The sequence below is a fragment of the Lampris incognitus genome, chromosome 2, assembly GCF_029633865.1.
Source record: "Lampris incognitus isolate fLamInc1 chromosome 2, fLamInc1.hap2, whole genome shotgun sequence".
Lineage (NCBI taxonomy): Eukaryota > Metazoa > Chordata > Actinopteri > Lampriformes > Lampridae > Lampris > Lampris incognitus.
This window is the reverse complement of record NC_079212.1, coordinates 65,136,023-65,162,465: the sequence shown is the minus strand read 5'-3', so window position 1 is coordinate 65,162,465 and position 26,443 is coordinate 65,136,023.

Sequence of the window (26,443 nt, the reverse complement as noted above, 5' to 3'; positions counted from 1 at the left end):
TGTCACACTCTTCACTGAGTCCACATCATCTCTCAAACTCATCACCAAGTCCACATCATCTGTCACACTCATGACTGAGTCCACATCATCTGTCACACTCTTCACTGAGTCCACATCATCTGTCACACTCATGATTCAGTCCATATCATCTCTCACACTCATCACTGAGTCCACATCATCTGTCACACTCATCACCGTGTCCAAATTCCCTATCACACTCATCACCAAGTCCACATAATCTGTCACACTCATCACTGAGTCCACATCATCTCTCACACTCATCACTGAGTCCACATCATCTCTCACACTCATCACCAAGTCCACATCATCTATCACACTCATCACTGAGTCCACATCATGTCACGCTCATCACCGAGTCCACATCCCCTATCACACTCAACACTGAGTCCACATCATCTCTCACACTCATCACTGAGTCCACATCATCTGTCTCACTCATCACCGAGTCCACATCATCTGTCACACTCATCACTGAGTCCACATCATCTGTCATATTCATCACCGAGTCCACATTCCCTATCACACTCATCACCAAGTCCACATCATCTGTCAAAGTCATCACCGAGTCCACATCATCTGTCACAGTCATCACCGAGTCCACATCATCTGTCACAGTCATCACCGAGTCCACATCATCTGTCACGCTCATCACTGAGTCCACATCATCTGTCACACTCATCACTGAGTCCACAACATCTGTCACACTCATCACCGAGTCCACATCATCTGTCACACTCATCACTGAGTCCACATCATCTCTCACACTCATCACCGAGTTCACATCCCCTATCACACTCATCACTGAGTCCACATCATCTCTCACACTCATCACTGAGTCCACATCATCTGTCACACTCATCACCGAGTCCACATCATCTGTCACACTCATCACTGAGTCCACATCATCTGTCACACTCATGATTCAGTCCACATCATCTTTCACACTCATCACTGAGTCCACATCATCTGTCACACTCATCACCGAGTCCACATGCCCTATCACACTCATCACCTAGTCCACATCATCTCTCCCACTCATGACTGAGTCCACATCATCTGTCACACTCATCACCTAGTCCACATCATCTGTCACACTCATGACTGAGTCCACATCATCTGTCACTCTCATCACCGAGTCCACATCATCTGTCACACTCATCACTGAGTCCACATCATCTGTCACAGTCATCACCGAGTCCACATCATCTGTCACACTCATCACCGAGTCCACGTCATCTGTCACAGTCATCACCGAGTCCCCATCATCTGTCACGCTCATCACTGAGTCCACATCATCTGTCACACTCATCACTGAGTCCACATCATCTGTCACACTCATCCCCGAGTCCACATCATCTGTCACACTCATCACTGACTCCACATCATCTCTCACACTCATCACTGACTCCACATAATCTGTCACACTCATCACCGAGTCCACATCATCTGTCACACTCATCACTGAGTCCACATCATCTGTCACACTCATCACCGAGTCCACATTCCCTATCACACTCATCACCAAGTCGACATCATCTGTCACACTCATCACTGAGTCCACATCATTTCTCACACTCATCACCGAGTCCACATTCCCTATCACACTCATCACCAAGTGCACATCATCTGTCACACTCATCACCGAGTCCACATCATCTGTCACAGTCATCACCGAGTCCACATCATCTGTCACGCTCATCACTGAGTCCACATCATCTGTCACACTCATCACCGAGTCCACATCATCTCTCACACTCATCACCAAGTCCACATCATCTATCACACTCATCACTGAGTCCACATCATGTCACGCTCATCACCGAGTTCACATCCCCTATCACACTCATCACTGAGTCCACATCATATCTCACACTCATCACTGAGTCCACATCATCTGTCACACTCATCACCGAGTCCAGATCATCTGTCACACTCATCACTGAGTCCACATCATCTGTCACACTCATGATTCAGTCCACATCATCTCTCACACTCATCACTGAGTCCACATCATCTGTCACACTCATCACCGAGTCCACATGCCCTATCACACTCATCACTGAGTCCACATCATCTCTCCCACTCATGACTGAGTCCACATCATCTGTCACACTCATCACCTAGTCCACATCATCTGTCACACTCATGACTGAGTCCACATCATCTGTCACTCTCATCACCGTGCCCACATCCCCTATCACACTCATCACTGAGTCCACATCATATTTCACACTCATCACTGAGTCCACATCATCTGTCACACTCATCACCGAGTCCACATCATCTGTCACACTCATCACTGAGTCCACATCATCTGTCACACTCATCACCTAGTCCACATCATCTGTCACACTCATGACTGAGTCCACATCATCTGTCACTCTCATCACCGAGTCCACATCATCTGTCACACTCATCACTGAGTCCACATCATCTGTCACACTCATCACCGAGTCCACGTCATCTGTCACAGTCATCACCGAGTCCACATCATCTGTCACGCTCATCACTGAGTCCACATCATCTGTCACACTCATCACTGAGTCCACATCATCTGTCACACTCATCACCGAGTCCACATTCCCTATCACACTCATCACCAAGTCCACATCATCTGTCACACTCATCACTGAGTCCACATCATCTCTCACACTCATCACTGAGTCCACATCATCTGTCACACTCATCACCGAGTCCACATCATCTGTCACACTCATCACTGAGTCCACATCATCTGTCACACTCATGATTCAGTCCACATCATCTCTCACACTCATCACTGAGTCCATATCATCTGTCAAACTCATCACCGAGTCCACATGCCCTATCACACTCATCACTGAGTCCACATCATCTCTCCCACTCATGACTGAGTCCACATCATCTGTCACACTCATCACCGAGTCCACATCATCTGTCACACTCTTCACTGAGTCCACATCATCTGTCACACGCATGATTCAGTCCACATCATCTCTCACACTCATCACTGAGTCCACATCATCTGTCACACTCATCACCGAGTCCACATCATCTGTCACACTCATCACCGAGTCCCAATTCGCCATCACACTCATCACCAAGTCCACATCATCTATCACACTCATCACTGAGTCCACATCATGTCACGCTCATCACCGAGTCCACATCCCCTATCACACTCATCACTGAGTCCACATCATCTGTCACACTCATCACCGAGACCACATCATCTGTCACACTCTTCACTGAGTCCACATCATCTCTCAAACTCATCACCGAGTCCACATCATCTGTCACACTCATGACTGAGTCCACATCATCTGTCACACTCTTCACTGAGTCCACATCATCTGTCACACTCATGATTCAGTCCATATCATCTCTCACACTCATCACTGAGTCCACATCATCTGTCACACTCATCACCGTGTCCAAATTCCCTATCACACTCATCACCAAGTCCACATAATCTGTCACACTCATCACTGAGTCCACATCATCTCTCACACTCATCACTGAGTCCACATCATCTCTCACACTCATCACCAAGTCCACATCATCTATCACACTCATCACTGAGTCCACATCATGTCACGCTCATCACCGAGTCCACATCCCCTATCACACTCAACACTGAGTCCACATCATCTCTCACACTCATCACTGAGTCCACATCATCTGTCTCACTCATCACCGAGTCCACATCATCTGTCACACTCATCACTGAGTCCACATCATCTGTCATATTCATCACCGAGTCCACATTCCCTATCACACTCATCACCAAGTCCACATCATCTGTCACAGTCATCACCGAGTCCACATCATCTGTCACAGTCATCACCGAGTCCACATCATCTGTCACAGTCATCACCGAGTCCACATCATCTGTCACACTCATCACTGAGTCCACATCATCTGTCACACTCATCATTGAGTCCACATCATCTGTCACACTCATCACCGAGTCCACATCATCTGTCACACTCATCACTGAGTCCACATCATCTCTCACACTCATCACCGAGTTCACATCCCCTATCACACTCATCACTGAGTCCACATCATCTCTCACACTCATCACTGAGTCCACATCATCTGTCACACTCATCACCGAGTCCACATCATCTGTCACACTCATCACTGAGTCCACATCATCTGTCACACTCATGATTCAGTCCACATCATCTTTCACACTCATCACTGAGTCCACATCATCTGTCACACTCATCACCGAGTCCACATGCCCTATCACACTCATCACCTAGTCCACATCATCTCTCCCACTCATGACTGAGTCCACATCATCTGTCACACTCATCACCTAGTCCACATCATCTGTCACACTCATGACTGAGTCCACATCATCTGTCACTCTCATCACCGAGTCCACATCATCTGTCACACTCATCACTGAGTCCACATCATCTGTCACAGTCATCACCGAGTCCACATCATCTGTCACACTCATCACCGAGTCCACGTCATCTGTCACAGTCATCACCGAGTCCCCATCATCTGTCACGCTCATCACTGAGTCCACATCATCTGTCACACTCATCACTGAGTCCACATCATCTGTCACACTCATCCCCGAGTCCACATCATCTGTCACACTCATCACTGACTCCACATCATCTCTCACACTCATCACTGACTCCACATAATCTGTCACACTCATCACCGAGTCCACATCATCTGTCACACTCATCACTGAGTCCACATCATCTGTCAAACTCATCACCGAGTCCACATTCCCTATCACACTCATCACCAAGTCGACATCATCTGTCACACTCATCACTGAGTCCACATCATTTCTCACACTCATCACCGAGTCCACATTCCCTATCACACTCATCACCAAGTGCACATCATCTGTCACACTCATCACCGAGTCCACATCATCTGTCACAGTCATCACCGAGTCCACATCATCTGTCACGCTCATCACTGAGTCCACATCATCTGTCACACTCATCACCGAGTCCACATCATCTCTCACACTCATCACCAAGTCCACATCATCTATCACACTCATCACTGAGTCCACATCATGTCACGCTCATCACCGAGTTCACATCCCCTATCACACTCATCACTGAGTCCACATCATCTCTCACACTCATCACTGAGTCCACATCATCTGTCACACTCATCACCGAGTCCAGATCATCTGTCACACTCATCACTGAGTCCACATCATCTGTCACACTCATGATTCAGTCCACATCATCTCTCACACTCATCACTGAGTCCACATCATCTGTCACACTCATCACCGAGTCCACATGCCCTATCACACTCATCACTGAGTCCACATCATCTCTCCCACTCATGACTGAGTCCACATCATCTGTCACACTCATCACCTAGTCCACATCATCTGTCACACTCATGACTGAGTCCACATCATCTGTCACTCTCATCACCGTGCCCACATCATCTATCACACTCTTCACTGAGTCCATATCATGTCACACTCATCACCGAGTCCACATCCCCTATCACACTCATCACTGAGTCCACATCATATTTCACACTCATCACTGAGTCCACATCATCTGTCACACTCATCACCGAGTCCACATCATCTGTCACACTCATCACTGAGTCCACATCATCTGTCACACTCATCACCTAGTCCACATCATCTGTCACACTCATGACTGAGTCCACATCATCTGTCACTCTCATCACCGAGTCCACATCTTCTGTCACACTCATCACTGAGTCCACATCATCTGTCACACTCATCACCGAGTCCACGTCATCTGTCACAGTCATCACCGAGTCCACATCATCTGTCACGCTCATCACTGAGTCCACATCATCTGTCACACTCATCACTGAGTCCACATCATCTGTCACACTCATCACCGAGTCCACATTCCCTATCACACTCATCACCAAGTCCACATCATCTGTCACACTCATCACTGAGTCCACATCATCTCTCACACTCATCACTGAGTCCACATCATCTGTCACACTCATCACCGAGTCCAGATCATCTGTCACACTCATCACTGAGTCCACATCATCTGTCACACTCATGATTCAGTCCACATCATCTCTCACACTCATCACTGAGTCCACATCATCTGTCACACTCATCACCGAGTCCACATGCCCTATCACACTCATCACTGAGTCCACATCATCTCTCCCACTCATGACTGAGTCCACATCATCTGTCACACTCATCACCTAGTCCACATCATCTGTCACACTCATGACTGAGTCCACATCATCTGTCACTCTCATCACCGTGCCCACATCATCTATCATACTCTTCACTGAGTCCACATCATGTCACACTCATCACCGAGTCCACATCCCCTATCACACTCATCACTGAGTCCACATCATATTTCACACTCATCACTGAGTCCACATCATCTGTCACACTCATCACCGAGTCCACATCATCTGTCACACTCATCACTGAGTCCACATCATCTGTCATATTCATCACCGAGTCCACATTCCCTATCACACTCATCACCAAGTCCACATCATCTGTCACAGTCATCACCGAGTCCACATCATCTGTCACAGTCATCACCGAGTCCACATCATCTGTCACAGTCATCACCGAGTCCACATCATCTGTCACGCTCATCACTGAGTCCACATCATCTGTCACACTCATCACTGAGTCCACATCATCTGTCACACTCATCACCGAGTCCACATCATCTGTCACACTCATCACTGAGTCCACATCATCTCTCACACTCATCACCGAGTTCACATCCCCTATCACACTCATCACTGAGTCCACATCATCTCTCACACTCATCACTGAGTCCACATCATCTGTCACACTCATCACCGAGTCCACATCATCTGTCACACTCATCACTGAGTCCACATCATCTGTCACACTCATGATTCAGTCCACATCATCTTTCACACTCATCACTGAGTCCACATCATCTGTCACACTCATCACCGAGTCCACATGCCCTATCACACTCATCACCTAGTCCACATCATCTCTCCCACTCATGACTGAGTCCACATCATCTGTCACACTCATCACCTAGTCCACATCATCTGTCACACTCATGACTGAGTCCACATCATCTGTCACTCTCATCACCGAGTCCACATCATCTGTCACACTCATCACTGAGTCCACATCATCTGTCACAGTCATCACCGAGTCCACATCATCTGTCACACTCATCACCGAGTCCACGTCATCTGTCACAGTCATCACCGAGTCCCCATCATCTGTCACGCTCATCACTGAGTCCACATCATCTGTCACACTCATCACTGAGTCCACATCATCTGTCACACTCATCCCCGAGTCCACATCATCTGTCACACTCATCACTGACTCCACATCATCTCTCACACTCATCACTGACTCCACATAATCTGTCACACTCATCACCGAGTCCACATCATCTGTCACACTCATCACTGAGTCCACATCATCTGTCACACTCATCACCGAGTCCACATTCCCTATCACACTCATCACCAAGTCGACATCATCTGTCACACTCATCACTGAGTCCACATCATTTCTCACACTCATCACCGAGTCCACATTCCCTATCACACTCATCACCAAGTGCACATCATCTGTCACACTCATCACCGAGTCCACATCATCTGTCACAGTCATCACCGAGTCCACATCATCTGTCACGCTCATCACTGAGTCCACATCATCTGTCACACTCATCACCGAGTCCACATCATCTCTCACACTCATCACCAAGTCCACATCATCTATCACACTCATCACTGAGTCCACATCATGTCACGCTCATCACCGAGTTCACATCCCCTATCACACTCATCACTGAGTCCACATCATCTCTCACACTCATCACTGAGTCCACATCATCTGTCACACTCATCACCGAGTCCAGATCATCTGTCACACTCATCACTGAGTCCACATCATCTGTCACACTCATGATTCAGTCCACATCATCTCTCACACTCATCACTGAGTCCACATCATCTGTCACACTCATCACCGAGTCCACATGCCCTATCACACTCATCACTGAGTCCACATCATCTCTCCCACTCATGACTGAGTCCACATCATCTGTCACACTCATCACCTAGTCCACATCATCTGTCACACTCATCACCGAGTCCACATCATCTGTCACACTCATCACTGAGTCCACATCATCTGTCACACTCATCACCTAGTCCACATCATCTGTCACACTCATGACTGAGTCCACATCATCTGTCACTCTCATCACCGAGTCCACATCATCTGTCACACTCATCACTGAGTCCACATCATCTGTCACACTCATCACCGAGTCCACGTCATCTGTCACAGTCATCACCGAGTCCACATCATCTGTCACGCTCATCACTGAGTCCACATCATCTGTCACACTCATCACTGAGTCCACATCATCTGTCACACTCATCACCGAGTCCACATTCCCTATCACACTCATCACCAAGTCCACATCATCTGTCATACTCATCACTGAGTCCACATCATCTCTCACACTCATCACTGAGTCCACATCATCTGTCACACTCATCACCGAGTCCAGATCATCTGTCACACTCATCACTGAGTCCACATCATCTGTCACACTCATGATTCAGTCCACATCATCTCTCACACTCATCACTGAGTCCACATCATCTGTCACACTCATCACCGAGTCCACATGCCCTATCACACTCATCACTGAGTCCACATCATCTCTCCCACTCATGACTGAGTCCACATCATCTGTCACACTCATCACCTAGTCCACATCATCTGTCACACTCATGACTGAGTCCACATCATCTGTCACTCTCATCACCGTGCCCATATCATCTATCATACTCTTCACTGAGTCCACATCATGTCACACTCATCACCGAGTCCACATCCCCTATCACACTCATCACTGAGTCCACATCATATTTCACACTCATCACTGAGTCCACATCATCTGTCACACTCATCACCGAGTCCACATCATCTGTCACACTCATCACTGAGTCCACATCATCTGTCACACTCATCACCTAGTCCACATCATCTGTCACACTCATGACTGAGTCCACATCATCTGTCACTCTCATCACCGAGTCCACATCATCTGTCACACTCATCACCGAGTCCACGTCATCTGTCACAGTCATCACCGAGTCCACATCATCTGTCACGCTCATCACTGAGTCCACATCATCTGTCACACTCATCACTGAGTCCACATCATCTGTCACACTCATCACCGAGTCCACATTCCCTATCACACTCATCACCAAGTCCACATCATCTGTCACACTCATCACTGAGTCCACATCATCTGTCATGCTCATCACTGAGTCCACATCATCTCTCACACTCATCACTGAGTCCACATCATCTCTCACACTCATCACCAAGTCCACATCATCTATCACACTCATCACTGAGTCCACATCATGTCACGCTCATCACCGAGTCCACATCCCCTATCACACTCATCACTGAGTCCACATCATCTCTCACACTCATCACCGAGTCCACATTCCCTATCACACTCATCACCAAGTCCACATCATCTGTCACACTCATCACTGAGTCCACATCATCTGTCATGCTCATCACTGAGTCCACATCATTTCTCACACTCATCACCGAGTTCAGATCATCTGTCACACTCATCACTGAGTCCACATCATCTGTCACACTCATGATTCAGTCCACATCATCTCTCACACTCATCACTGAGTCCACATCATCTGTCACACTCATCACCGAGTCCACATGCCCTATCACACTCATCACTGAGTCCACATCATCTCTCCCACTCATGACTGAGTCCACATCATCTGTCACACTCATCACCTAGTCCACATCATCTGTCACACTCATGACTGAGTCCACATCATCTGTCACTCTCATCACCGTGCCCACATCATCTATCATACTCTTCACTGAGTCCACATCATGTCACACTCATCACCGAGTCCACATCCCCTATCACACTCATCACTGAGTCCACATCATATTTCACACTCATCACTGAGTCCACATCATCTGTCACACTCATCACCGAGTCCACATCATCTGTCACACTCATCACTGAGTCCACATCATCTGTCACACTCATCACCTAGTCCACATCATCTGTCACACTCATGACTGAGTCCACATCATCTGTCACTCTCATCACCGAGTCCACATCATCTGTCACACTCATCACTGAGTCCACATCATCTGTCACACTCATCACCGAGTCCACGTCATCTGTCACAGTCATCACCGAGTCCACATCATCTGTCACGCTCATCACTGAGTCCACATCATCTGTCACACTCATCACTGAGTCCACATCATCTGTCACACTCATCACCGAGTCCACATTCCCTATCACACTCATCACCAAGTCCACATCATCTGTCACACTCATCACTGAGTCCACATCATCTGTCATGCTCATCACTGAGTCCACATCATCTCTCACACTCATCACTGAGTCCACATCATCTCTCACACTCATCACCAAGTCCACATCATCTATCACACTCATCACTGAGTCCACATCATGTCACGCTCATCACCGAGTCCACATCCCCTATCACACTCATCACTGAGTCCACATCATCTCTCACACTCATCACCGAGTCCACATTCCCTATCACACTCATCACCAAGTCCACATCATCTGTCACACTCATCACTGAGTCCACATCATCTGTCATGCTCATCACTGAGTCCACATCATCTCTCACACTCATCACTGAATCCACATCATCTGTCACACTCATCACCGAGTCCACACCATCTGTCACACTCATCACCGAGTCCACATCATATGTCACACTCATCACTGAGTCCACATAATCTGTCACACTCATGATTCAGTCCACATCATCTATCACACTCATCACTGAGTCCACATCATCTGTCACACTCATCACCGAGTCCACATGCCCTATCACACTCATCACTGAGTCCACATCATCTCTCCCACTCATGACTGAGTCCACATCATCTGTCACACTCATCACCGAGTCCACATCATCTGTCACACTCCTGACTGAGTCCACATCATCTGTCACTCTCATCACCGAGTCCACATCATCTGTCACACTCATCACCGTGCCCACATCATCTATCACACTCTTCACTGAGTCCACATCATGTCACACTCATCACCGAGTCCACATCCCCTATCACACACATCACTGAGTCCACATCATCTGTCACACTCATCACTGAGTCGACATCATCTCTCACACTCATCACTGAGTCCACATAATCTGTCACACTCATCACCGAGTCCACATCATCTGTCACACTCATCACTGAGTCCACATCATCTCTCACACTCATCACCGAGTCCACATTCCCTATCATGCTCATCACTGAGTCCACATCATCTCTCACACTCATCACTGAGTCCACATCATCTCTCACACTCATCACCAAGTCCACATCATCTATCACACTCATCACTGAGTCCACATCATGTCACGCTCATCACCGAGTCCACATCCCCTATCACACTCATCACTGAGTCCACATCATCTCTCACACTCATCACTGAGTCCACGTCATCTGTCACAGTCATCACCGAGTCCACATCATCTGTCACGCTCATCATTGAGTCCACATCATCTGTCACACTCATCACTGAGTCCACATCTTCTGTCACACTCATCACCGAGTCCACATCATCTGTCACACTCATCACTGACTCCACATCATCTCTCACACTCATCACTGAGTCCACATAATCTGTCACACTCATCACCGAGTCCACATCATCTGTCACACTCATCACTGAGTCCACATCATCTGTCACACTCATCACCGAGTCCACATTCCCTATCACACTCATCACCAAGTCCACATCATCTGTCACACTCATCACTGAGTCCACATCATCTGTCATGCTCATCACTGAGTCCACATCATCTCTCACACTCATCACTGAGTCCACATCATCTCTCACACTCATCACCAAGTCCACATCATCTATCACACTCATCAATGAGTCCACATCATGTCACGCTCATCACCGAGTCCACATCCCCTATCACACTCATCACAGAGTCCACATCATCTCTCACACTCATCACTGAGTCCACATCATCTGTCACACTCATCACCGAGTCCACATCATATGTCACACTCATCACTGAGTCCACATAATCTGTCACACTCATGATTCAGTCCACATCATCTATCACACTCATCACTGAGTCCACATCATCTGTCACACTCATCACCGAGTCCACATGCCCTATCACACTCATCACTGAGTCCACATCATCTCTCCCACTCATGACTGAGTCCACATCATCTGTCACACTCATCACCGAGTCCACATCATCTGTCACACTCCTGACTGAGTCCACATCATCTGTCACTCTCATCACCGAGTCCACATCATCTGTCACACTCATCACCGTGCCCACAACATCTATCACACTCTTCACTGAGTCCACATCATGTCACACTCATCACCGAGTCCACATCCCCTATCACACTCATCACTGAGTCCACATCATCTGTCACACTCATCACTGAGTCGACATCATCTCTCACACTCATCACTGAGTCCACATAATCTGTCACACTCATCACCGAGTCCACATCATCTGTCACACTCATCACTGAGTCCACATCATCTCTCACACTCATCACCGAGTCCACATTCCCTATCATGCTCATCACTGAGTCCACATCATCTCTCACACTCATCACTGAGTCCACATCATCTCTCACACTCATCACCAAGTCCACATCATCTATCACACTCATCACTGAGTCCACATCATGTCACGCTCATCACCGAGTCCACATCCCCTATCACACTCATCACTGAGTCCACATCATCTCTCACACTCATCACTGAGTCCACGTCATCTGTCACAGTCATCACCGAGTCCACATCATCTGTCACGCTCATCATTGAGTCCACATCATCTGTCACACTCATCACTGAGTCCACATCTTCTGTCACACTCATCACCGAGTCCACATCATCTGTCACACTCATCACTGACTCCACATCATCTCTCACACTCATCACTGAGTCCACATAATCTGTCACACTCATCACCGAGTCCACATCATCTGTCACACTCATCACTGAGTCCACATCATCTGTCACACTCATCACCGAGTCCACATTCCCTATCACACTCATCACCAAGTCCACATCATCTGTCACACTCATCACTGAGTCCACATCATATGTCATGCTCATCACTGAGTCCACATCATCTCTCACACTCATCACTGAGTCCACATCATCTCTCACACTCATCACCAAGTCCACATCATCTATCACACTCATCACTGAGTCCACATCATGTCACGCTCATCACCGAGTCCACATCCCCTATCACACTCATCACTGAGTCCACATCATCTCTCACACTCATCACTGAGTCCACATCATCTGTCACACTCATCACCGAGTCCACATCATCTGTCACACTCTTCACTGAGTCCACATCATCTGTCACACTCATGATTCAGTCCACATCATCTCTCACACTCATCACTGAATCCACATCATCTGTCACACTCATCACCGAGTCCACATCATCTGTCACACTCATCACCGAGTCCACATCATATGTCACACTCATCACTGAGTCCACATAATCTGTCACACTCATGATTCAGTCCACATCATCTCTCACACTCATCACTGAGTCCACATCATCTGTCACACTCATCACCGAGTCCACATGCCCTATCACACCCATCACTGTGTCCACATCATCTCTCCCACTCATGACTGAGTCCACATCATCTCTCACGCTCATCACTGAATCCATATCATCTGTCACACTCATCACTGAGTCCACATCATCTGTCACACTCATCACCGAGTCCATATCATCTGTCACACTCATCACTGGGTCCACATCATCTGTCACACTCATCACTGAGTCCACGTCATCTGTCCCACTCATCACCGAGTCCACATTCCCTATCACACTCATCACCAAGTCCACATCATCTGTCACACTCATCACTGAGTCCACATCATCTGTCACGCTCATCAATGAGTCCACATCATCTCTCACAATCATCACTGTGTCCACATCATCTGTCACACTCATCACCAAGTCCACATCCCTTATCACACTCATCACCAAGTCCACATCATCTGTCACACTCATCACTGAGTCCACATCATCTGTCACGCTCATCACTGAGTCCACATCATCTCTCACACTCATCACCAAGTCCACATCATCTATCACACTCATCACTGAGTCCACATCATGTCACGCTCATCACCGAGTTCACATCCCCTATCACACTCATCACTGAGTCCACATCATCTCTCACACTCATCACTGAGTCCACATCATCTGTCACACTCATCACCGAGTCCAGATCATCTGTCACACTCATCACTGAGTCCACATCATATGTCACACTCATGATTCAGTCCACATCATCTCTCACACTCATCACTGAGTCCACATCATCTGTCACACTCATCACCGAGTCCACATGCCCTATCACACTCATCACTGAGTCCACATCATCTCTCCCACTCATGACTGAGTGCACATCATCTGTCACACTCATCACCTAGTCCACATCATCTGTCACACTCATGACCGAGTCCACATCATCTGTCACTCTCATCACCGAGTCCACATCATCTGTCACACTCATCACCGTGCCCACATCATCTATCGCACTCTTCACTGAGTCCACATCATGTCACACTCATCACCGAGTCCACATCCCCTATCACACTCATCACTGAGTCCACATCATCTTTCACACTCATCACTGAGTCCACATCATCTGTCACACTCATGACTGAGTCCACATCATCTGTCACACTCATCACTGAGTCCACATCATCTCTCACACTCATCACTGAGTCCACGTCATCTGTCACAGTCATCACCGAGTCCACATCATCTGTCACGCTCATCACTGAGTCCACATCATCTGTCACACTCATCACTGAGTCCACATCTTCTGTCACACTCATCACCGAGTCCACATCATCTGTCACACTCATCACTGACTCCACATCATCTCTCACACTCATCACTGAGTCCACATAATCTGTCACACTCATCACCGAGTCCACATCATCTGTCACACTCATCACTGAGTCCACATCATCTGTCACACTCATCACAGAGTCCACATTCCCTATCACACTCATCACCAAGTCCACATCATCTGTCACACTCATCACTGAGTCCACATCATCTGTCATGCTCATCACTGAGTCCACATCATCTCTCACACTCATCACTGAGTCCACATCATCTATCACACTCATCACTGAGTCCACATCATGTCACGCTCATCACCGAGTCCACATCCCCTATCACACTCAACACTGAGTCCACATCATCTCTCACACTCATCACTGAGTCCACATCATCTGTCTCACTCATCACCGAGTCCACATCATCTGTCACACTCATCACTGAGTCCACATCATCTGTCATATTCATCACCGAGTCCACATTCCCTATCACACTCATCACCAAGTCCACATCATCTGTCACAGTCATCACCGAGTCCACATCATCTGTCACAGTCATCACCGAGTCCACATCATCTGTCACAGTCATCACCGAGTCCACATCATCTGTCACGCTCATCACTGAGTCCACATCATCTGTCACACTCATCACTGAGTCCACATCATCTGTCACACTCATCACCGAGTCCACATCATCTGTCACACTCATCACTGAGTCCACATCATCTCTCACACTCATCACCGAGTTCACATCCCCTATCACACTCATCACTGAGTCCACATCATCTCTCACACTCATCACTGAGTCCACATCATCTGTCACACTCATCACCGAGTCCACATCATCTGTCACACTCATCACTGAGTCCACATCATCTGTCACACTCATGATTCAGTCCACATCATCTTTCACACTCATCACTGAGTCCACATCATCTGTCACACTCATCACCGAGTCCACATGCCCTATCACACTCATCACCTAGTCCACATCATCTCTCCCACTCATGACTGAGTCCACATCATCTGTCACACTCATCACCTAGTCCACATCATCTGTCACACTCATGACTGAGTCCACATCATCTGTCACTCTCATCACCGAGTCCACATCATCTGTCACACTCATCACTGAGTCCACATCATCTGTCACAGTCATCACCGAGTCCACATCATCTGTCACACTCATCACCGAGTCCACGTCATCTGTCACAGTCATCACCGAGTCCCCATCATCTGTCACGCTCATCACTGAGTCCACATCATCTGTCACACTCATCACTGAGTCCACATCATCTGTCACACTCATCCCCGAGTCCACATCATCTGTCACACTCATCACTGACTCCACATCATCTCTCACACTCATCACTGACTCCACATAATCTGTCACACTCATCACCGAGTCCACATCATCTGTCACACTCATCACTGAGTCCACATCATCTGTCACACTCATCACCGAGTCCACATTCCCTATCACACTCATCACCAAGTCGACATCATCTGTCACACTCATCACTGAGTCCACATCATTTCTCACACTCATCACCGAGTCCACATTCCCTATCACACTCATCACCAAGTGCACATCATCTGTCACACTCATCACCGAGTCCACATCATCTGTCACAGTCATCACCGAGTCCACATCATCTGTCACGCTCATCACTGAGTCCACATCATCTGTCACACTCATCACCGAGTCCACATCATCTCTCACACTCATCACCAAGTCCACATCATCTATCACACTCATCACTGAGTCCAAATCATGTCACGCTCATCACCGAGTTCACATCCACTATCACACTCATCACTGAGTCCACATCATCTCTCACACTCATCACTGAGTCCACATCATCTGTCACACTCATCACCGAGTCCAGATCATCTGTCACACTCATCACTGAGTCCACATCATCTGTCACACTCATGATTCAGTCCACATCATCTCTCACACTCATCACTGAGTCCACATCATCTGTCACACTCATCACCGAGTCCACATGCCCTATCACACTCATCACTGAGTCCACATCATCTCTCCCACTCATGACTGAGTCCACATCATCTGTCACACTCATCACCTAGTCCACATCATCTGTCACAATCATCACTGAGTCCACATCATCTGTCACACTCATCACTGAGTCCACATCTTCTGTCACACTCATCACCGAGTCCACATCATCTGTCACACTCATCACTGACTCCACATCATCTCTCACACTCATCACTGAGTCCACATAATCTGTCACACTCATCACCGAGTCCACATCATCTGTCACACTCATCACTGAGTCCACATCATCTGTCACACTCATCACCGAGTCCACATTCCCTATCACACTCATCACCAAGTCCACATCATCTGTCACACTCATCACCGAGTCCACATCATATGTCACACTCATCACTGAGTCCACATAATCTGTCACACTCATGATTCAGTCCACATCATCTATCACACTCATCACTGAGTCCACATCATCTGTCACACTCATCACCGAGTCCACATGCCCTATCACACTCATCACTGAGTCCACATCATCTCTCCCACTCATGACTGAGTCCACATCATCTGTCACACTCATCACCGAGTCCACATCATCTGTCACACTCCTGACTGAGTCCACATCATCTGTCACTCTCATCACCGAGTCCACATCATCTGTCACACTCATCACCGTGCCCACATCATCTATCACACTCTTCACTGAGTCCACATCATGTCACACTCATCACCGAGTCCACATCCCCTATCACACTCATCACTGAGTCCACATCATCTGTCACACTCATCACTGAGTCGACATCATCTCTCACACTCATCACTGAGTCCACATAATCTGTCACACTCATCACCGAGTCCACATCATCTGTCACACTCATCACTGAGTACACATCATCTCTCACACTCATCACCGAGTCCACATTCCCTATCATGCTCATCACTGAGTCCACATCATCTCTCACACTCATCACTGAGTCCACATCATCTCTCACACTCATCACCAAGTCCACATCATCTATCACACTCATCACTGAGTCCACATCATGTCACGCTCATCACCGAGTCCACATCCCCTATCACACTCATCACTGAGTCCACATCATCTCTCACACTCATCACTGAGTCCACGTCATCTGTCACAGTCATCACCGAGTCCACATCATCTGTCACGCTCATCATTGAGTCCACATCATCTGTCACACTCATCACTGAGTCCACATCTTCTGTCACACTCATCACCGAGTCCACATCATCTGTCACACTCATCACTGACTCCACATCATCTCTCACACTCATCACTGAGTCCACATAATCTGTCACACTCATCACCGAGTCCACATCATCTGTCACACTCATCACTGAGTCCACATCATCTGTCAAACTCATCACCGAGTCCACATTCCCTATCACACTCATCACCAAGTCCACATCATCTGTCACACTCATCACTGAGTCCACATCATCTGTCATGCTCATCACTGAGTCCACATCATCTCTCACACTCATCACTGAGTCCACATCATCTCTCACACTCATCACCAAGTCCACATCATCTATCACACTCATCACTGAGTCCACATCATGTCACGCTCATCACCGAGTCCACATCCCCTATCACACTCATCACTGAGTCCACATCATCTCTCACACTCATCACTGAGTCCACATCATCTGTCACACTCATCACCGAGTCCACATCATCTGTCACACTCTTCACTGAGTCCACATCATCTGTCACACTCATGATTCAGTCCACATCATCTCTCACACTCATCACTGAATCCACATCATCTGTCACACTCATCACCGAGTCCACATCATCTGTCACACTCATCACCGAGTCCACATCATATGTCACACTCATCACTGAGTCCACATAATCTGTCACACTCATGATTCAGTCCACATCATCTCTCACACTCATCACTGAGTCCACATCATCTGTCACACTCATCACCGAGTCCACATGCCCTATCACACTCATCACTGTGTCCACATCATCTCTCCCACTCATGACTGAGTCCACATCATCTCTCACGCTCATCACTGAATCCATATCATCTGTCACACTCATCACTGAGTCCACATCATCTGTCACACTCATCACCGAGTCCACATCATCTGTCACACTCATCACTGGGTCCACATCATCTGTCACACTCATCACTGAGTCCACGTCATCTGTCCCACTCATCACCGAGTCCACATTCCCTATCACACTCATCACCAAGTCCACATCATCTGTCACACTCATCACTGAGTCCACATCATCTGTCACGCTCATCAATGAGTCCACATCATCTCTCACAATCATCACTGTGTCCACATCATCTGTCACACTCATCACCAAGTCCACATCCCTTATCACACTCATCACCAAGTCCACATCATCTGTCACACTCATCACTGAGTCCACATCATCTGTCACGCTCATCACTGAGTCCACATCATCTCTCACACTCATCACCAAGTCCACATCATCTATCACACTCATCACTGAGTCCACATCATGTCACGCTCATCACCGAGTTCACATCCCCTATCACACTCATCACTGAGTCCACATCATCTCTCACACTCATCACTGAGTCCACATCATCTGTCACACTCATCACCGAGTCCAGATCATCTGTCACACTCATCACTGAGTCCACATCATCTGTCACACTCATGATTCAGTCCACATCATCTCTCACACTCATCACTGAGTCCACATCATCTGTCACACTCATCACCGAGTCCACATGCCCTATCACACTCATCACTGAGTCCACATCATCTCTCCCACTCATGACTGAGTGCACATCATCTGTCACACTCATCACCTAGTCCACATCATCTGTCACACTCATGACTGAGTCCACATCATCTGTCACTCTCATCACCGAGTCCACATCATCTGTCACACTCATCACCGTGCCCACATCATCTATCACACTCTTCACTGAGTCCACATCATGTCACACTCATCACCGAGTCCACATCCCCTATCACACTCATCACTGAGTCCACATCATCTTTCACACTCATCACTGAGTCCACATCATCTGTCACACTCATGACTGAGTCCACATCATCTGTCACACTCATCACTGAGTCCACATCATCTCTCACACTCATCACTGAGTCCACGTCATCTGTCACAGTCATCACCGAGTCCACATCATCTGTCACGCTCATCACTGAGTCCACATCATCTGTCACACTCATCACTGAGTCCACATCTTCTGTCACACTCATCACCGAGTCCACATCATCTGTCACACTCATCACTGACTCCACATCATCTCTCACACTCATCACTGAGTCCACATAATCTGTCACACTCATCACCGAGTCCACATCATCTGTCACACTCATCACTGAGTCCACATCATCTGTCACACTCATCACCGAGTCCATATTCCCTATCACACTCATCACCAAGTCCACATCATCTGTCACACTCATCACTGAGTCCACATCATCTGTCATGCTCATCACTGAGTCCACATCATCTCTCACACTCATCACTGAGTCCACATCATCTATCACACTCATCACTGAGTCCACATCATGTCACGCTCATCACCGAGTCCACATCCCCTATCACACTCAACACTGAGTCCACATCATCTCTCACACTCATCACTGAGTCCACATCATCTGTCTCACTCATCACCGAGTCCACATCATCTGTCACACTCATCACTGAGTCCACATCATCTGTCATATTCATCACCGAGTCCACATTCCCTATCACACTCATCACCAAGTCCACATCATCTGTCACAGTCATCACCGAGTCCACATCATCTGTCACAGTCATCACCGAGTCCACATCATCTGTCACAGTCATCACCGAGTCCACATCATCTGTCACGCTCATCACTGAGTCCACATCATCTGTCACACTCATCACTGAGTCCACATCATCTGTCACACTCATCACCGAGTCCACATCATCTGTCACACTCATCACTGAGTCCACATCATCTCTCACACTCATCACCGAGTTCACATCCCCTATCACACTCATCACTGAGTCCACATCATCTCTCACACTCATCACTGAGTCCACATCATCTGTCACACTCATCACCGAGTCCACATCATCTGTCACACTCATCACTGAGTCCACATCATCTGTCACACTCATGATTCAGTCCACATCATCTTTCACACTCATCACTGAGTCCACATCATCTGTCACACTCATCACCGAGTCCACATGCCCTATCACACTCATCACCTAGTCCACATCATCTCTCCCACTCATGACTGAGTCCACATCATCTGTCACACTCATCACCTAGTCCACATCATCTGTCACACTCATGACTGAGTCCACATCATCTGTCACTCTCATCACCGAGTCCACATCATCTGTCACACTCATCACTGAGTCCACATCATCTGTCACAGTCATCACCGAGTCCACATCATCTGTCACACTCATCACCGAGTCCACGTCATCTGTCACAGTCATCACCGAGTCCCCATCATCTGTCACGCTCATCACTGAGTCCACATCATCTGTCACACTCATCACTGAGTCCACATCATCTGTCACACTCATCCCCGAGTCCACATCATCTGTCACACTCATCACTGACTCCACATCATCTCTCACACTCATCACTGACTCCACATAATCTGTCACACTCATCACCGAGTCCACATCATCTGTCACACTCATCACTGAGTCCACATCATCTGTCACACTCATCACCGAGTCCACATTCCCTATCACACTCATCACCAAGTCGACATCATCTGTCACACTCATCACTGAGTCCACATCATTTCTCACACTCATCACCGAGTCCACATTCCCTATCACACTCATCACCAAGTGCACATCATCTGTCACACTCATCACCGAGTCCACATCATCTGTCACAGTCATCACCGAGTCCACATCATCTGTCACGCTCATCACTGAGTCCACATCATCTGTCACACTCATCACCGAGTCCACATCATCTCTCACACTCATCACCAAGTCCACATCATCTATCACACTCATCACTGAGTCCACATCATGTCACGCTCATCACCGAGTTCACATCCCCTATCACACTCATCACTGAGTCCACATCATCTCTCACACTCATCACTGAGTCCACATCATCTGTCACACTCATCACCGAGTCCAGATCATCTGTCACACTCATCACTGAGTCCACATCATCTGTCACACTCATGATTCAGTCCACATCATCTCTCACACTCATCACTGAGTCCACATCATCTGTCACACTCATCACCGAGTCCACATGCCCTATCACACTCATCACTGAGTCCACATCATCTCTCCCACTCATGACTGAGTCCACATCATCTGTCACACTCATCACCTAGTCCACATCATCTGTCACAATCATCACTGAGTCCACATCATCTGTCACACTCATCACTGAGTCCACATCTTCTGTCACACTCATCACCGAGTCCACATCATCTGTCACACTCATCACTGACTCCACATCATCTCTCACACTCATCACTGAGTCCACATAATCTGTCACACTCATCACCGAGTCCACATCATCTGTCACACTCATCACTGAGTCCACATCATCTGTCACACTCATCACCGAGTCCACATTCCCTATCACACTCATCACCAAGTCCACATCATCTGTCACACTCATCACTGAGTCCACATCATCTGTCATGCTCATCACTGAGTCCACATCATCTCTCACACTCATCACTGAGTCCACATCATCTATCACACTCATCACTGAGTCCACATCATGTCACGCTCATCACCGAGTCCACATCCCCTATCACACTCAACACTGAGTCCACATCATCTCTCACACTCATCACTGAGTCCACATCATCTGTCTCACTCATCACCGAGTCCACATCATCTGTCACACTCATCACTGAGTCCACATCATCTGTCATATTCATCACCGAGTCCACATTCCCTATCACACTCATCACCAAGTCCACATCATCTGTCACAGTCATCACCGAGTCCACATCATCTGTCACAGTCATCACCGAGTCCACATCATCTGTCACAGTCATCACCGAGTCCACATCATCTGTCACGCTCATCACTGAGTCCACATCATCTGTCACACTCATCACTGAGTCCACATCATCTGTCACACTCATCACCGAGTCCACATCATCTGTCACACTCATCACTGAGTCCACATCATCTCTCACACTCATCACCGAGTTCACATCCCCTATCACACTCATCACTGAGTCCACATCATCTCTCACACTCATCACTGAGTCCACATCATCTGTCACACTCATCACCGAGTCCACATCATCTGTCACACTCATCACTGAGTCCACATCATCTGTCACACTCATGATTCAGTCCACATCATCTTTCACACTCATCACTGAGTCCACATCATCTGTCACACTCATCACTGAGTCCACATCATCTGTCACACTCATCACCTAGTCCACATCATCTGTCACACTCATGACTGAGTCCACATCATCTGTCACTCTCATCACCGAGTCCACATCATCTGTCACACTCATCACTGAGTCCACATCATCTGTCACAGTCATCACCGAGTCCACATCATCTGTCACACTCATCACCGAGTCCACGTCATCTGTCACAGTCATCACCGAGTCCCCATCATCTGTCACGCTCATCACTGAGTCCACATCATCTGTCACACTCATCACTGAGTCCACATCATCTGTCACACTCATCCCCGAGTCCACATCATCTGTCACACTCATCACTGACTCCACATCATCTCTCACACTCATCACTGACTCCACATAATCTGTCACACTCATCACCGAGTCCACATCATCTGTCACACTCATCACTGAGTCCACATCATCTGTCACACTCATCACCGAGTCCACATTCCCTATCACACTCATCACCAAGTCGACATCATCTGTCACACTCATCACTGAGTCCACATCATTTCTCACACTCATCACCGAGTCCACATTCCCTATCACACTCATCACCAAGTGCACATCATCTGTCACACTCATCACCGAGTCCACATCATCTGTCACAGTCATCACCGAGTCCACATCATCTGTCACACTCATCACCGAGTCCACATCATCTGTCACACTCATCACCAAGTCCACATCATCTATCACACTCATCACTGAGTCCACATCATGTCACGCTCATCACCGAGTTCACATCCCCTATCACACTCATCACTGAGTCCACATCATCTCTCACACTCATCACTGAGTCCACGTCATCTGTCACAGTCATCACCGAGTCCACATCATCTGTCACGCTCATCATTGAGTCCACATCATCTGTCACACTCATCACTGAGTCCACATCTTCTGTCACACTCATCACCGAGTCCACATCATCTGTCACACTCATCACTGACTCCACATCATCTCTCACACTCATCACTGAGTCCACATAATCTGTCACACTCATCACCGAGTCCACATCATCTGTCACACTCATCACTGAGTCCACATCATCTGTCAAACTCATCACCGAGTCCACATTCCCTATCACACTCATCACCAAGTCCACATCATCTGTCACACTCATCACTGAGTCCACATCATCTGTCATGCTCATCACTGAGTCCACATCATCTCTCACACTCATCACTGAGTCCACATCATCTCTCACACTCATCACCAAGTCCACATCATCTATCACACTCATCACTGAGTCCACATCATGTCACGCTCATCACCGAGTCCACATCCCCTATCACACTCATCACTGAGTCCACATCATCTCTCACACTCATCACTGAGTCCACATCATCTGTCACACTCATCACCGAGTCCACATCATCTGTCACACTCTTCACTGAGTCCACATCATCTGTCACACTCATGATTCAGTCCACATCATCTCTCACACTCATCACTGAATCCACATCATCTGTCACACTCATCACCGAGTCCACATCATCTGTCACACTCATCACCGAGTCCACATCATATGTCACACTCATCACTGAGTCCACATAATCTGTCACACTCATGATTCAGTCCACATCATCTCTCACACTCATCACTGAGTCCACATCATCTGTCACACTCATCACCGAGTCCACATGCCCTATCACACTCATCACTGTGTCCACATCATCTCTCCCACTCATGACTGAGTCCACATCATCTCTCACGCTCATCACTGAATCCATATCATCTGTCACACTCATCACTGAGTCCACATCATCTGTCACACTCATCACCGAGTCCACATCATCTGTCACACTCATCACTGGGTCCACATCATCTGTCACACTCATCACTGAGTCCACGTCATCTGTCCCACTCATCACCGAGTCCACATTCCCTATCACACTCATCACCAAGTCCACATCATCTGTCACACTCATCACTGAGTCCACATCATCTGTCACGCTCATCAATGAGTCCACATCATCTCTCACAATCATCACTGTGTCCACATCATCTGTCACACTCATCACCAAGTCCACATCCCTTATCACACTCATCACCAAGTCCACATCATCTGTCACACTCATCACTGAGTCCACATCATCTGTCACGCTCATCACTGAGTCCACATCATCTCTCACACTCATCACCAAGTCCACATCATCTATCACACTCATCACTGAGTCCACATCATGTCACGCTCATCACCGAGTTCACATCCCCTATCACACTCATCACTGAGTCCACATCATCTCTCACACTCATCACTGAGTCCACATCATCTGTCACACTCATCACCGAGTCCAGATCATCTGTCACACTCATCACTGAGTCCACATCATCTGTCACACTCATGATTCAGTCCACATCATCTCTCACACTCATCACTGAGTCCACATCATCTGTCACACTCATCACCGAGTCCACATGCCCTATCACACTCATCACTGAGTCCACATCATCTCTCCCACTCATGACTGAGTGCACATCATCTGTCACACTCATCACCTAGTCCACATCATCTGTCACACTCATGACTGAGTCCACATCATCTGTCACTCTCATCACCGAGTCCACATCATCTGTCACACTCATCACCGTGCCCACATCATCTATCACACTCTTCACTGAGTCCACATCATGTCACACTCATCACCGAGTCCACATCCCCTATCACACTCATCACTGAGTCCACATCATCTTTCACACTCATCACTGAGTCCACATCATCTGTCACACTCATGACTGAGTCCACATCATCTGTCACACTCATCACTGAGTCCACATCATCTCTCACACTCATCACTGAGTCCACGTCATCTGTCACAGTCATCACCGAGTCCACATCATCTGTCACGCTCATCACTGAGTCCACATCATCTGTCACACTCATCACTGAGTCCACATCTTCTGTCACACTCATCACCGAGTCCACATCATCTGTCACACTCATCACTGACTCCACATCATCTCTCACACTCATCACTGAGTCCACATAATCTGTCACACTCATCACCGAGTCCACATCATCTGTCACACTCATCACTGAGTC